Here is a 17,652-nt window from a genome sequence, read left to right on the forward strand (position 1 = left end):
AAGAGGCCAGCCGGGACCTGCAGATACCGCATCAACTGTCCTGCCAAGGTCTTCGTGTAAAACCGTACCAGATGCAGCTGCTACATTCGCTGACCATTCTGGACAATGAGCGTCCTTCAGATTTTTGCAACGACATGTAGCGGCAATTGGAGGGAGGTGGTTTTTCGCAGAAGCCGGTTTTCAGTTATGACGGTTCATGTGTCTTGAAAGGTGAATCGTCATAATGTGCACTTTTGGACTGGAACACGTTCGTGATTCATCTGATGTTAACGTCTTTTGTGCAATGTTCTCTTCAAAAGACTATGGACCAGTCTTTCTTTGCGGAGAAAACTATGACCGGTTTCGTATGCATGAACGTGTTGCAGCAATGGATTACCCAAAAATTACAGCAAACAGTGGAGATTTCAGTTGCCAACAAGACGCCTCCACCACCCTTTTCTTCGGACGTTCGCGTCTGCTTCAACACCGTACTTCCCAGTGTTGTATTGGACGCGCTTTCCGTCATGACACAACTATTCTTCACTGGCCCCCGTAGACACATGACTCCGTGCGATTTCTTCGTCTCCGGTTATGTCACAGATCATACGTTCCTGTCTCCAGTGTCACTTAATTTGGAAGAGTTGCAAGAAAAAATAGTTAATGCAGTCCTTGATATAGACGTGTTGAGAGGTGTGTGGCAATATTTTGACTATTGCATTGGCGTTTGCTGCTTCACAAACGGTGCCAATCCTGAGCACCTGTAATGCCGCCTAAGAACTTGGCAAGTTGTTCCATTCATTTATATGTATCTGTTTTCTATCAATCTTGTAGTTTCCCCGCAGTCGTCTTCTGAAACTCCGACCTACTTATGACTAACCACATATCTCGTATATAGAATGAGTCGAATACTGTAAGCAAGTTTTAGGAGCTGATTAGACGAACAGTTTCCGTCGAGGGTTCTCTGGTCTCCGCAGGAAGAATACTTCCTCCTGTTTGGTGGCACAGGTATCTCTGCGTCTGTACTGCTCTGAAAATATCTACACATCACTGAAAATTCTTGTAAATGGGACCATATGTGGTGTTTGTAAAGGAAGAATATTCCTCCAAACTGCGCATATGGCTGACGGCCTTACCGCAGTGCTAACACCGCTTCCCGTCAGATCACCGAAGTTAAGCGCTGTCGGGCTGGGCTAGCACTTGGATGGGTGCCCATCCGGTCTGCCGAGCGCTGTTGGCAAGCAGGGTGGACTCAGCCCTTGTGAGGCAAACTGAGGAGCTACTCGATTGAGAAGTAGCGGCTCCGGTCTCGGAAACTGACATACGGCCGGGAGAGCGGTGTGCTGCCCACGTGCCCCTCCACATCCGCATCCAGTGACGCCTATGAGCTGAGGATGACACGGCGGCCGTTCAGTACCGTTGGGCCTTCATGGTCTGTTCGGTAGGGGTTCAGTTTACTTTTGTTTTTAAACTGCTGATATCGAGTGTGTGATCGGCCCCTCTGTTCTCCGCACTCAGCCTTTTCCCTTGTTCTGTCTCTGTCAGCGACGGCAACGCATAAGCAGCGGCACGTTGTTGACGGATGTACGTGTGCAGAGCCGGGTCGATTCCTTAGCGCATAACGCAGTCTGTGTTGCGTAGCTGCACGCTCTGACGGAGTGATGCCAATCTGCTGTTTGAACAGGCACCGTGAACAAACTCCAGTGTATTTTTATGCGATGTACATTTCCATATGCTTTTGTTCTGGTACACATTTTATTATAACTACAACACAGTCCAGTAGCTAATCAGCGTAAGAATCCAAGCAAAGTTCTTTTGTAACTGGTTACCGAAGACCGTTGGTTCTTTCTTTCTAAATGCTTTGTACATTTCTCTGATAAGCCAAAGAAACAAGAAACACTCCTTCGTCATCAGAAATACAATACCGATTGTCAAGGATTAACGTACGTAGATTGCTGCCTGCTCACATTCTAACACCGTACGTTCTTCTAAACACAACAATCTAGAGTAGGTTTTCGTTTCATGTCGAACACAGAGCGCTCTCGGTCAGTAGTAGCGCTCAAATTTTATGTGTAGTTAGGACACTGACCAAAAGTAATGAAGAAGATTCGTAGATTCTTTTTTTATTAATGCAAGGATCGTCATGGTAGTACAACGAAAATCAATAGAACAAAATATAGATATAGAAAGAATACCTAAGCATCTTTTAGAGGTCAGGATAAGTGGTCGGCCGTGGCCCTGATGAAGAAACCATAACAGCATTTGCCTAAAACGGTTTAGGAACACCACGGAGAACCTAAGTTAAGATGACACCACGGAGCAGACTCCAGACTCCCAAACTTGAGGTCAGTGTCTTAACAACTGTACAAAGGTGTTTTGATCACACGCAATTTGCACAAGATAAGTTTTAATATGAAAAGTAGTTTTGCACGCTTCTTCCCATCTCATCACAGCGTCACTCCACTCACTACAAACATCCGTTGGTTACTCCAGAACAACAAGCATCCTGCGATGCCTCCCGCGCTACCTTCAGCCCATTCAGGAAACTAACTCCAGGACCATAAACGTGCTACCATTCGCATTCGTATTTCCGTGTCATCCCTTCAGTCTGCCTGGAAAACTGTGCCAATATCCCCCAACGGTGAGTGAGATGTTGAACTGAGAAAAAATTTGACATTACTAACATGCAGTGCAGACCTTGGCAAGTGATTTTCTTGCAAAACCATAACGGTATTGTAACGTGACAATGTGTTCCAGTTATTCCCTTTCATTATTAATCGCTACTCGGATTTCTGTGAATAATCTTTAACTCATCAAATGAATTCGCAATTGGGAATAAGGTATACTATCAGCTGTAGAATGGAAAGACGACAGAGAAAATCTGTGCCGGACAGGGCTCGAACCCGTATTTCCGGCTTATCGCTAGCGGTCGCTTTACCATTTGGCTATCCTTGCACGACTCACGGCCAGACCCAAGTAGTTGTATGTCGTGAGTCGTGCACGGATAGCCAAATGGTAAAGCGACCGCTAGCGATAAGCCGGAAATACGGGTTCGAGCCCTGTCCGGCACAAAATTTCTCTGTCGTCTTTCCATTCTACAGCTGATAGTAGACTTTATTCGCAATTGTGAATTCATTCGGTGAGTTTCGTAACGGCTGTGGTCACCGCAGTGCCTGTTCATTTGGACATTCATGTACGCAGTCTCTGCATCTACATCTGCACATATACTCCGCTAGCCACCAAGCGCTACGTGGCGGAGGGCACAATTCACACCAAAGGCATATTTCCCGCCTCTGTTCCACTCGCGGATAGGGCAGGAAAAAACGACTGTCTGAACGACTCAGTACGAGCTCTTATTTCCCTTATCTTTGAATGATGACCATTACACGATTTGAAAGTTGGTGGTAATAATACGTGCTCTACATCCTCGGTGAAGATTGCATTTCGGAATTTAGTGAGCAGCCCTTTCTGTTTAGCGCGCCGTCTATCTGCAAGTGTGTCCCACTTCTAACTTTCTATGAGATTTGTAACGCTCTCGCGATGGCTAAATGTACCAGTCACGAATATTGCCGCTCTTCTTTGGACCTTCTCAGTCTCTTGAATCAGACCCAACTGGCAAGGGTCCCATACAGACGAACAGTGCTCCAAGACTGGACGAACTAACGTATTGTAAGCTATTTCCTTTGTTGAAGGACAGTATCGCTTCAGGATTCTACCGATAAACCGCAATCTAGAGTTTGCCTTACCCGGTACTCGTGTAATCTGATCATTCCATTTGAGATAATTTCGAATAGTCACACCCAGATATTTGACGGATGTTACCGCTTCCAAAGACTGGGCAATTCTTTTGTACTCCTACGTTAATGGTGATTTTCACCTTGTTATACGCAGTAGGTTACACTTACTAATATTGAGACATAACTGCCAGACATTACACCACGCAATAATTTTCTGCAAATCCTCATTGATTTGTTCACAACTTTCGTGTGATACTACTTTCCTGTAGACTACAGCATCATCGGCAAACAGTCTAATGCCACTGTCAATACCATCGACAAGATCGTTTATGTAAATCGTAAAAAGCAGAGGATCTATTACGCTGCCCTGGCAACTGCAATATCGTATAATCTTTAATTATGTAATATGCATTACTTATGAAGACCAGATGTATTTTTGTAATCTTTTTCATTTCGTTGGACGGTTTATTATACAATTTTATTTCTTGATAGAGATTCCCTGATACAGAATGCTGTTTGAGTCTGGTAGGAGACTGCCTACCTCCTCTTAGGTAGGAACGCGAACTTTGCCTGCATGACGTGCTAAGTAGCTGTATTTTGCATGTAAAGTGAAAACAAGTAGACTAACAGAGACTGCGATTCAAATGTAAATAAAGTAGATGTGGTCTACTGCATAGTAAGGCTATCTGTAGATACTAGAGGAGAGGCTTCTCTTACATGGAACAATGAAAAAAAAATGTTGTGCCGAGTACCATGAGCAACTGAAGAACTTGGGTTTCTCCGTTACATCCCACCATTCACCTTATATTTCATAACGTGGACGTACATATTTTTCCATAGCAATTATTGAAATGGTGCTGCAGTAACTGATATATGTTGAAACTGTTGCGAAAAATCAAATCACACGGCGAGAAAAATAACGATAGAAACAGATAATGAAAAAGAGAAAGTGAGAAAGGGAGCAGGCAGATAAAACGTGGCTAACACATTGAGTAAAAATCTTGAAATCGTATGTTTTGGTGTGTCAGGACTCGACGATAAGCAGAGACAGCATCAACATTATTTGAAGAAATAAGCCATTAGTTACTTTTTCGGCCTCGGGAAATGTGCCAAGTAAGGGGGCAACTATATCAGCTACATTCATACTCGTACTCGAGTAGTTATAATACACAAGGACTTCGTAGTACAGTCGAAGTGGGAGACGTGAGTGAAAATACTAATAGTTCAGTAGTTCAGAACGTGGACATCAGGGTATCTCGTGATTATTGCTGCTGTAGTTCTATTTTGTGGACATGGCTTTGGAGCTGTGCGTTTTGAGGCGTGGATGGAACAGCTGCTTGGTTTACAATAAGCGAATTCGCAACTGCGAATGGAGACAACCATCAGCCGTAGACTGGAATGACGACAAAGAAAATACGTGTCGGGCTGGGACTCGAAGCCCGTCACCAAGATGTTTGTTTCGGAACTCTCGATGACCAAGTGTTGTTCTTCCTTCTGCATCTTTATGAGGAGTACGACGTAGACTCTCCCGCCTTCCAACATGATGGCAGTCGTACTCGCAGTGTATCACGGAGATGTTCCTGGTTTGGCGAATACTGAGGCTTTCTATACCTCCTCGGCAGGACCGATAAATCACCAAATCTTAATCCTATAGAAAATCCACTCCCTCCCTCGTAGTGGCAGCTATTGTCCACAATAAGCAAAGTCATTTATGAAAAATTTGAGAGGAGCGAAGATTACAATAAACTTTCTAGTTTCCTTAGCTTCTTGTGTAGAGTTGGTTCAGTTCTTCTTGTCTAGGGTTCAGGTTCTTGAAGGTGAAATGTTGAATTGATCTAAATAAATTTGGAGATTGTTGTTGCAGAATTTCTGTTACGTTAATACATTTTGTCACATTTTAGTACATCATACATCTCTTGAATTTTCAAATTAACAAAGTCGAAATTACACTGTCGCCCAAAATACAGCAATACCTCCGATGACATCAGAGGTATGCTTAATACTACTTTACTCACCGGACATAAAAAGATTCCAAAGGGTTTACAATTTTTCTTGACAAATTAATTTCTGTTAGTTTCGATTATTATTTCATAAATGAATCCAGAAATAAGCATAATACAACAGTACTAGATTGGGTAATTAAGAAATATTAAGTGTGCCAACAAATTTGTAATTTCAAATGTTTCTAAAAAAGAAAAATTTTAACTGTACGTTCAGAGCTAGTACTTATCGACAGTAAAATCGAAAATTAGGTAATTCCTTTTCATAAATTTTCGCTTGAAATGTAACATATTATGTATAAAATTATACGAAAGTTTTCAGAAAAGCAGCTTAGAGAATATTGACCTGTCCAAAATTCGAAAAATAATACTGGTATCGACAACTAATCTTGAGAGAAAGTAATCCTAGAGAAGTATGTCCCGTTAAACACTCTTTGGAACTGAGGCTAAATCGTACTAATTTGGAAGCTCTGCGGGATCTAATGAGCAATGAGTCCTTCAGCTGGGTACGACATACTTGAGGAACTTGTGGAGTCTCAGCCTTTCAACTGAGAAATTTGCTAAAGTTTGAAGGGGACATTGAAAGATGCAAGGTGACAGTTACTGAACTATATGAAAAGAAACGAAAATTAGTTACAAACTACTGCGTGCACACAGTTTATGCAACATTTAAACGTCCCATATTCGGATTCAGGTTACGACACGTTCGATATGACTCCTACCATTGGCGATAATGTGGCGCAGACGAGTAGCGAAATTCTGCATTCCGTGTCTGGTCACTGCACACCACAGAGTCATCCGCTGAGGGAGAAGAGACGTCTCCATCGCGAAATACGAATTCTCATTCACCCAAATGCGCCAGTTTTGCTTAATAATGAACCCATCCGAAATGAAAGTGGGCTTCCTCGCTAAACCAAACTATACTAATTCCCATCATCCCCCGTGGCCAACCGTGCAGTTTGGATGTACTAACGCAAACCGTTCAGAAGTTTTGACGATTTTATTCCATATACACTCCTCGAAATTGAAATAAGAACACCGTGAATTCATTGTCCCAGGAAGGGGAAACTTTACTGACACATTCCTGGGGTCAGATACATCACATGATCACACTGACAGAACCACAGGCACATAGACACAGGCAACAGAGCATGCACAATGTCGCCACTAGTACAGTGCATATCCACCTTTCGCAGCAATGCAGGCTGCTATTCTCCCATGGAGACGTTCGTAGAGATGCTGGATGTAGTCCTGTGGAACGGCTTGCCATGCCATTTCCACCTGGCGCCTCAGTTGGACCAGCGTTCGTGCTGGACGTGCAGACCGCGTGAAACGACGCTTCATCCAGTCCCAAACATGCTCAATGGGGGACAGATCCGGAGATCTTGCTGGCCAGGGTAGTTGACTTACACCTTCTAGAGCACGTTGGGTGGCACGGGGTACATGTGGACGTGCATTGTCCTGTTGGAACAGCAAGTTCCCTTGCCGGTCTAGGAATGGTAGAACGATGGGTTCGATGACGGTTTGGATGTACCGTGCACTATTCAGTGTCCCCTCGACGATCACCAGAGGTGTACGGCCAGTGTAGGAGATCGCTCCCCACACCATGATGCCGGGTGTTGGCCCAGTGTGCCTCGGTCGTATTCAGTCCTGATTGTGGCGCTCACCTGCACGGCGCCAAACACGCACACGACCATCATTGACACCAAAGCAGAAGCGACTCTCATCGCTGAAGACGACACGTCTCCATTCGTCCCTCCATTCACTCCTGTCGCGACACCACTGGAGGCGGGCTGCACGATGTTGGGGCGTGAGCGGAAGACGGCCTAACGGTGTGCGGGACCGTAGCCCAGCTTCATGGAGACGGTTGCGAATGGTCCTCGGCGATACCCCAGGAGCAACAGTGTCCCTAATTTGCTGGGAAGTGGCGGTGCGGTCCCCTACGGCACTGCGTAGGATCCTACGGTCTTGGCGTGCATCCGTGCGTCGCTGCGGTCCGGTCCCAGGTCGACGGGCACGTGCACCTTCCGCCGACCACTGGCGACAACATCGATGTACTGTGGAGACCTCACACCCCACGTGTTGAGCAATTCGGCGGTACGTCCACCCGGCCTCCCGCATGCCCACTATACGCCCTCGCTCAAAGTCCGTCAACTGCACATACGGTTCACGTCCTCCTGTCGCGGCATGCTACCAGTGTTAAAGACTGCGATGGAGCTCCGTATGGCACGGCAAACTGGCTGACACTGACGGCGGCGGTGCACAAATGCTGCGCAGCTAGCGCCATTCGACGGCCAACACCGCGGTTCCTGGTGTGTCCGCTGTGCCGTGCGTGTGATCATTGCTTGTACAGCCCTCTCGCAGTGTCCGGAGCAAGTATGGTGGGTCTGACACACCGGTGTCAATGTGTTCTTTTTTCCATTTCCAGGAGTGTAGTTCGATAATTGTCACCTTCCATCTGACTTTCTTCAGGGGGCAGTGGTCTCAGAAAGGTTGGGGACGACTGGCCTAAAGTGATGGTTGTGTCAAATGCGACGGAATCAGCCAGGCTGGGAAGACTTGACCAGTTGTTTCGCCACCGCACAACAGCGTGACATCGGCTTTAGAACGGCCGGCAGTGAAGTTGGCGGCGCGGCGCTACAGAAGGGGCGGAGGACGCGTCGCAGGTGCGGCGTCGGCGGCACGTCTTAAGGCGTCGCGGAGCGGCGCGTCGCGCCCGGCGCCGTTCAGATCAATACCCTGGGGCACGCCTGGCGGGGGGGGGGGGGGGTGGGGGGGGGGCGGGGGGGGGGGGGCGGCGTCCCACTGCGCGCTGTCGCCCTAACCGCTGGCATTTCCTCTGCCGGCGCCTGCTCCTGGCCACCGTCTCGTCGCTCCAGTAAAGGGAACCGTCACATCACGGCGCTCCTACGACTCGACAGGTACCTCCACTGTGGCGTTCCTCGGCGGTCTTCGTCTGGGCAGTGCTTCAAATCCCCACCCGGCCATTAAGGTTTACTTCATTCCCCTAACACGCTGTGCCTCAGGCCCAAGCAGTGTCTCTCCACTAGGAGTATTAGAAGATGTACTGTGTCAATGAACACGAGCGTTTGATTCTCATAGCGAAGGTATCCGCATTGTATTATGTGACTGTAACTGAGAAGTACTTACTGACGATGATAGAAAAACACGAAGTGTTTCTAGAAGGAGTAAGGTATCCAACGGCCGTCGCAGTGGTCGACGAATTTTACCACGGGAGTTGAAAGAACCATCTGAGTGTGCCACATTTTGATATAAATAGGCGAACAAGTTTACAAAAATATTTTAACTGCCTATACTGAACCCCCCCCCCCCCCCCCCCCCCATGAACCATGGACCTTGCCGCTGGTGGGGAGGCTTGCGTGCCTCAGCGATACAGATACCCGTACCGTAGGTGCAACCACAACGGAGAGGTATCTGTTGAGAGGCCAGACAAACGTGTGGTTCCTGAAGAGGGGCAGCAGCCTTTTCAGTAGTTGCAGGAGCAACAGTCTGGATGATTGACTGATCTGGCCTTGTAACAATAACCAAAGCAGCCTTGCTGTGCTGGAACTGCGAACGGCTGAAAGCAAGGGGAAACTACAGCCGTAATTTTTCCCGAGGGCATGCAGCTTTACTGTATGCATGGAAAGCTGCATCAAACCAGTTTCAGGACTGAAGACCACAACAACATCAACATACTGAAACGTCCCCTTAGAAAAATTTATGAATTACATATGAAACGTCCCCTTAGAAAAATTATAAATGACTGTGCTTAAACTGACATATAATATTTTTAGCGCAACGCAATCTGACTTTCAAAAATCCCTACAAAAGAATGGCCCTAAATAGCAATAACCTATACCTTTCATGAATCACTTACCACACGCGTTCTCGCTTCCCACGCCCGGATTCGAATCCCGGCGGGGTCAGTGATTTTCTCTGCCTCGTGATGGCTGGATGTGTGTGATGTCCTTAGGTTAGTTAGGTTTAAACAGTTCTAAGTTCTAGGGGATTGATGACCATAGATGTTAACTCCCATAGTGCTCAGAGCCATTAGAACTTACCTCACAAAAATCTTCGTTACTCAAACAACTGCAATACAGCATGCGCCAATACTGCCAGCTAAATAAAAGATTCTAACTACTGAAGTCACCAACTACTGATAGGAATAGTTAGCAAATGAAATATTTTGATAGAGAACAAACAATGTATATACCTTAATAGTGTTCAAAAGTCATAATATACACTCCTGGAAATGGAAAAAAGAACACATTGACACCGGTGTGTTAGACCCACCATACTTGCTCCGGACACTGCGAGAGGGCTGTACAAGCAATGATCACACGCACGGCACAGCGGACACACCAGGAACCGCGGTGTTGGCCGTCGAATGGCGCTAGCTGCGCAGCATTTGTGCACCGCCGCCGTCAGTGTCAGCCAGTTTGCCGTGGCATACGGAGCTCCATCGCAGTCTTTAACACTGGTAGCATGCCGCGACAGCGTGGACGTGAACCGTATGTGCAGTTGACGGACTTTGAGCGAGGGCGTATAGTGGGCATGCGGGAGGCCGGGTGGACATACTGTCGAATTGCTCAACACGTGGGGCGTGAGGTCTCCACAGTACATCGATGTTGTCGCCAGTGGTCGGCGGAAGGTGCACGTGCCCGTCGACCTGGGACCGGACCGCAGCGACGCACGGATGCACGCCAAGACCGTAGGATCCTACGCAGTGCCGTAGGGGACCGCACCGCCACTTCCCAGCAAATTAGGGACACTGTTGCTCCTGGGGTATCGCCGAGGACCATTCGCAACCGTCTCCATGAAGCTGGGCTACGGTCCCGCACACCGTTAGGCCGTCTTCCGCTCACGCCCCAACATCGTGCAGCCCGCCTCCAGTGGCGTCGCGACAGGCGTGAATGGAGGGACCAATGGAGACGTTTCGTCTTCAGCGATGAGAGTCGCTTCTGCCTTGGTGCCAATGATGGTCGTATGCGTGTTTGCCGCCGTGCAGGTGAGCTTTACAATCAGGACTGCATACGACCGAGGCACACAGGGCCAACACCCGGCATCATGGTGTGGGGAGCGATCTCCTACACTGGCCGTACACCTCTGGTGATCGTCGAGGGGACACTGAATAGTGCACGGTACATCCAAACCGTCATCGAACCCATCGTTCTACCATTCCTAGACCGGCAAGGGAACTTGCTGTTCCAACAGGACAATGCACGTCCACATGTATCCCGTGCCACCCAACGTGCTCTAGAAGGTGTTAGTCGACTACCCTGGCCAGCAAGATCTCCGGATCTATCCCCCATTGAGCATGTTTGGGACTGGATGAAGTGTCGTCTGACGCGGTCTGCACGTCCAGCACGAACGCTGGTCCAACTGATTCGCCAGGTGGAAATGGCATGGCAAGCCGTTCCACAGGACTACATCCAGCATCTCTACGATCGTCTCCATGGGAGAATAGCAGCCTGCATTGCTGCTAAAGGTGGATATACACTGTACTAGTGCCGACATTGTGCATGCTCTGTTGCCTGTGTCTATGTGCCTGTGGTTCTGTCAGTGTGATCATGTGATGTATCTGAACCCAGGAATGTGTCAATAAAGTTTCCCCTTCCTGGGACAATGAATTCACGGTGTTCTTATTTCAATTTCCAGGAGTGTATATATCAGTTCATGATATCCAGTATCACAAATTTACTCTTTGTGGCGGACACACGTCCAGAACGTCCGCTCTTAAAACTCCGCCATCTCTCTCCCCACGTCCACCATTGCTGGCGGCTCACCTCCAACTGCACAACGCTATGCGCAGTTCACATCCAACTGCCCAACACTACAATATAGAATATTTCAACAATGCCAACCAGCCACACGCTGCACACAGCACAGTCGCTGATTTTCATACAGAGCGCTAGATGACGTTACCAACATAAAAACCTGAACAGCCTACTTACAAAACAAAATCTGAGCAATTATACGAGAGGAGAGATTGAATTGCTTTAAAGAGGTTATAAAGTCAATCGATGAAGGTCCACCGGCAGGACGACTTTCCTACTCAGCAGAAAGTCACCATGCAGACGATGAAAACGTGAGGATCGGCGAGGATTAGTAGGGAATCAGATCACGATTCTCGCATGCTTCGTGTCATTGCAAAAATCGTTCTTTGCCTCCTGGTTGCACGAATAGACAGAGAATCTGCGACAAATGACATTAAATCTACAAAGAAGGATTACTGTTATATGAAACACTGTTTTTCTTTTAGACAGTGTCGCGAAATATAATTCGAAACGTAACCTGCTTTGGCCATACATTCGCCATCTTCAGACCTTTTACATCACACGCGATATTTAGCGAACTAGCATGTCGTGAACGCTACAATTTGTAGAATTTGTAAATGGCCACAACCGATAATAATTGTAATCATTTTCTACGACTGTGTCTAAAAGAAAAAGCAGTGTGTAGAAAGAGAATCGGCCCGTTATCAGTCTACAGCAACCTCGAAATACAGAGGAGTCGAGAGAGAGGCCATGTCTACGGCTGATACGTTGTCGTCACCCGAAGCAAACCAATTAACCCCCAAGGTAAAGACGACTTTTACAAGGACATGATGCGTCACAAGGTATGTACCCTTTGACCTCGAACCCAACCGTTCTGACACGTTCGCAGGAAGCTGATACAGGAAGAGGTCCGAACTGTTGGGAAACCACAGGCCATCAACTTAGACATCGCTCTTGGAGGTAAAACAAGTCGCAGCTGTTGTGATCCAACAAACCTCCTCTTCCCGTATGGGCCCGACGGACTTCTTCATATTCCCCAAACTGAAACCACATTCTTCTTCTTCTTTTTGTTTATGTCTTTGTCCCGTGGTCGCAGGGTCGGCATAGTTAGGAATAGATTACGTAAGGTTTATGTTAAGGGGTGGCTGGATGCCCTTCCTGCCACCACCCCTTACCCCCCGGGGGGGAACTAGTGTACATGGAATAGTTGAACGTGTTCAAACGTCTGTGATTCATGTACCTGAGACGGTACGTGGGAACAAGCCCAGTATTCACTTAGTGGGACGTGGAAAACCGCCTAAACACCACACCCAGCCCGGCCGGCGTACAGGCCCTCGTCGTTAATCCGCCGGGCGGATTCGATCCAGGGCCTGCGCACCTACTCGAGTCCAAGAAGCAGTGCGTTAGCGCTCTCGGCTACCCTGGCGTGTCCCCAAACTGAAACCACATTGATGGGACGTAATTTTCACAGATGAAATCTAAGAAAATTTGGTGAAAAAATTTCAAGCCGTCTCAAGCAAAGCGTTACAGGAAGCAGTCGGACATCGGGACAAACAAATAAATGAACATTGCCAAAGGGTAAAACTACTTTAAATGGGGCAGTATTTAAACTGCAGTGAACAATATACTACTATGAACATACAAACATGTTTATTATAGATATATTAAATTTCTATAACAGAAAGCAAAATGACTATAAGACCGGCACTAATATGGAAGTACGTCAAGAACCCGGAACTATGATGATAACTGGAAGATCTCAAATCAAAAATATTAAGAAAAATAAATTTTTAAGGAAAGTTCTTGAACCAAAATTCAAAAATGGAATTTCGATTAATAATGAATAAGAAATCAAATTAAAGACGTCAAATTACATAAAAAATCACAAAAGCAATTCGGACACGGCAACCACACATACATATGGTCGGTTACAGTGTGTGTGTAACTGATACATAAAGAAAATATATAGCTTAGCTTTTTATCGATGAAGAACTGAAGCAATGGATCAACTGGCTAATAAACATTCATGAAGACGTTAATCATACTGGATGCTTGAAGAAATCTACCAGTCCATAACTAAATTCTTAACCATAATTAACAACTATAATTTTACTGAAAAGCTCCATCGACATGCTACAGATTGAATGGAAGAAAAAACACAGCGAACGAATTGGGAGGAGAAAAAGGTCCTACATAAGTTCAAATCACTCAGCAGCTGTTCGCAGGAAATAAATAAATAAATGACAAGATGTAACCGGCCAGACGTTGCTGTGGCTCTGTCTGGTCATATAGAAAAGAAAGAAAAGAGAAAGCACAAGTTTTATAATATGTATGGGATCTGGACGCATGTCCAGATCTCTTTCTTCCTCCTCCCTCTGTCCATCTCTCTCTTTCCATCACCACCTCCTTCAACCCCTCTGTTCATCTCTTCTCCCCCACATCTGACCTTGAGCCTTGTTTATTGTTATTGCAATTTCAGATGTTATAGTAGTATCCTAATAATAAGTCGATGAGCCAGAACTACAACCGTCTTTTTTCTGTGAAATTTGTCTGCCAGGATTAAAACAAAACAGAGTATTGTTGCGTATATAATTTATGTTTTAAAATATATGTATTAACAAACAATGTGTATGAGAGAAACAATTTGTCTAATGGTTTAAACGGCCCACTATCGTAGTTAAGTGACTCAGACAAAGGAAAAAAAACTTTCCCAAGTTTCCTTAGCGCTTTGAGATGGGCTTCGATGAGTCAGACAGATAGTCAGGACAATGCCTTTTTTGTACACGTACAATAAATGATCTGGCGGACAGGACAATCAGCAATCTGCGATTGTTTGCTGGTGATGCTGTGGTGCACGGGAAGGTGTCGAAGATGAGTAACTGCAGGATGATAACAAGATGACTTAGATAAAATACTTAGTTGGTGTGATAAACTCCACTCGTCATGAATGGCACTTGCCTCTATATGTCGAAAAATGTAAGTTAATGTGGATGAATAGGAAAAACAAACCCTTAGTGTTCAGGTACAGCATTAGAAGTGCCCTGCTGAACACAGTCAAGTCATTTAAATATCTGGGTGTAGCGTTGCAAAGCCATATGAAGTGGCACGAGCATGTGAGGATTTTGGTTGTTGTTGTTGTTGTTGTTGTTGTGGTCTTCAGTCCTGAGACTGGTTTGATGCAGCTGTCAGCCATACAGTAAAGCTGCATGCCCTCGGGAAAAATTACGGCTGTGGTTTCCCCTTGCTTATTGGTAGGAAAGGAGAATGGTCGACTTCGGTTTATTGGAATAATTCTAGGAAAGTGTGGTTCGTTTGTAAAGGAGATCGGATATACGACGTTACTACGAACTATTCTTGAATATTGCTCTAGATTTGGGATCCGTTCCAGGTCGGATTAAAGGAAGAGATCGAAGCAATTCATAGGCGAGATGCTAGATTTGCTACCAGTAGGTTCGATCATTTCGCAAGTGTTATGGAGATGCTTCGGGAACTCAAACAGGACCCCTGGAGGGGAAACGATTCCCTTTTCGACGAACACTACTGAGAAAATTTAAAGAACCATAATTTGAAGGTGATTACAGCAAGATCCTACTGCCACCTACATACACTGACGCGCCAACGGACCTTGTGTAGGCATGCGTAATCAAATACAAATGTATGTAAACGTGCAGCATACCGCGCTGCGGTCGGCAACGTGTATGTAAGACAAAGAAGTATCTGGCGCAGCTGTTAGATCGCCTACTGCATGTACAATGGCTGGTTGTCAAGATTTAAGTGAGTGTTATAGTCGGCGCACGAGCGATAGGACACAGGATGTCCGAGGTAGCAATGAAGTGGGTATTTTCCCGTACGCGCATTTCACGAGTGTACCATGAATATTAGGAATCCGGTAAACAAATCTCCGACGTCGCTGCGACCGGAAAAAGATCCTGCAAGAACGGGACCAACGATGACTGAAGAGAATGTTCAACGCGACAGAAGTGCAGCCCTTTCGCAATTTGGAACAGATTTCAACACTAGGCCGTCAGGTGTCACCATGCGGACCACTCAACGAAACATCGTCGATGTAGGCTTTCGGAGCCGAAGACCGACACAAAGCTTTACGCCCCGGCCGGCCGGGGTGACCGAGCGGTTCTAGGCGATACAGTCTGGAACCGCGCGACCGCTACGGTCGCACGTTCGAATCCTACTTGGGCTTGGATGTGTGTGATGTCCTTAGGTTAGTTAGGTTTAAGTAGTTCGAAGTCTAGGGGACTGATGACCTCAGAAGTTAAGTCGCATAGTGCTCAGAGCCATTTGAACCATTTTTTACGCCTCACATGGTACCGTAACACCGACACTGGACTGCTAATAACTGGAAATATGTTGCCTGGTCAGACGAGTGTCGTTTCAGGTTATGTAGAGCGGATGGACGTGTACGTGTATGGAGACAACCTCATGAATCCATGGACCCTAATGTCATCAGGGAACTGTTCAACCTGGTGGAGCCTCAGTATAATGTTGTGAGACGCGTGCAGTTGGGGTGATATGGGGTCCCTGATATGTCTAGATACGACTCTGACATGTGACACGTACGTAAGCATCCTGTCTAATCGCCTGCATCCATTCATGCCCACTGTGCGTTCCGACGGACTTGGGCTACTCCAGCGGACAATGCGACACCTCACTCTTCCAGAATTGCTACAGAGTGGCTCCAGGAACGTCGTTCTCTGTTTAAACACTTCCGCTGGCCACCGAACTCCCGAGAGATGAACATTACTGCGCATCTCTGGGATGCCTTGCAATGTGCAGTTCAGAAGAGATCTCCATCCCACCCTTCGAACGCTTACGGATCTATGGACATCCCTGCAGGCCCCGTGGTGTCAGTTCCCTCCACCACTACTTGAGACAGTAGTAGAGTCCATGCCACGTCGTGGTTGCCGCACTTCTGCGTGCTCTTGGGGACCGTACACGATATTAGGCAGGTGTGGCAGTTTCTTTGGCTCTTCAGTGTATAATGCGCGTAACGACTGCGAAGACAGGATACGAGAAATTTGGGCTCATTGTTGTTGTTGCGGTGTCCAGTCCAGAGACTAGTTTGATGCAGCTCTCCATGCTACTCTATCCCGTGCAAGCTGCTTCATCTCCCAGTACCTACTGCAACCTACATCCTTCTGAATCTGTTTAGTGTATTCGCCTCTTGGTCTCCCTCTACGATTTTTACTCTCCGAACTGCCCACCAATACTAAATTGGTGATCCCTCGATGCCTCAGAATATGTCGTAGCAATAGATCCCTTCTTCTAGTCAAGTTGTGCCACAAATTTCGCTTCTCCCCAATCATATTCAGTACCTCCTCATGAGTTATGTGATATACCCATCTAATCTTCAGTATTCTTCTGTAGCACCACATTTCGAAAGCTTCTATTCTCTTCTTCTCTAAACTATTAATCGCCCACGTTTCACTTCCATACATGGCTACACTCCGTACAAATACTTTCAGAAACGACTTCCGGGCATTGAAATCTATACTCGATGTTAACAAATTTCTCTTCTTCAGAAACGCTTTCCTTGCCATTGCCAGTCTACATTTTATATCCTGTCTACTTTGACCATCATTAGTTATTTTGCTCCCCAAATTGCGAAACTCATTTATTACTTTAAGCGTCTCATTTCCTAACCTAATTCCCTCAGCATCACGCGATTTAATTCGACTACATTCCATTATCCTCGTTGTCCTTTTGTTGATGTTCATCTTATATCGTCCTTTCAAGACACTGTCCATTCTGTTCAGCTGCTCTTACAGTCCTTTGCCTTTGGGCTCATACGGAGGCATATACACAGCTGTTTTTCTCTCACTCTATCTGACAAGGGAACCTCCCCATAGCACCCCCCTCAGATTTAGTTATAAGTTGACAGAGTGTATAGGCCTTGAAAAACTGAACACAGATGAATCGAAAATACAGAAAGAAGTTGTGTGGAACTATGAAAAAAATAAGCAAAATATACAAATTGAGTAGTCTATGCGCAGTATATGCAACATTGAGGGTAATGTGAGCAAAGGAGCGCCGTGGTCCCGTGGTTAGCGTGAGAAACTGCGGAACTAGAGGTCCTTGGTTCAAGTTTTCGCAAAGTTATGATCTGTCCGTTCGTTCATTGACGTCTCTGTTCACTGTAATAAG

At 46.3% G+C, this 17,652-nt stretch overlaps 1 protein-coding gene and 1 pseudogene across 1 annotated transcript in view; both read left to right on the top strand.

Moving 5' to 3' along the window:
- LOC126281621 (paired box protein Pax-6-like) overlaps positions 1 to 17,652 on the top strand; it is a 411,130-nt gene that overhangs the window by 299,915 nt on the left and 93,563 nt on the right. The window lies entirely within an intron of this gene.
- LOC126282626 (5S ribosomal RNA) lies at positions 1,099 to 1,216 on the top strand (annotated as a pseudogene).

Source organism: Schistocerca gregaria, chromosome 7 (genome assembly GCF_023897955.1).
Source record: "Schistocerca gregaria isolate iqSchGreg1 chromosome 7, iqSchGreg1.2, whole genome shotgun sequence".
Lineage (NCBI taxonomy): Eukaryota > Metazoa > Arthropoda > Insecta > Orthoptera > Acrididae > Schistocerca > Schistocerca gregaria.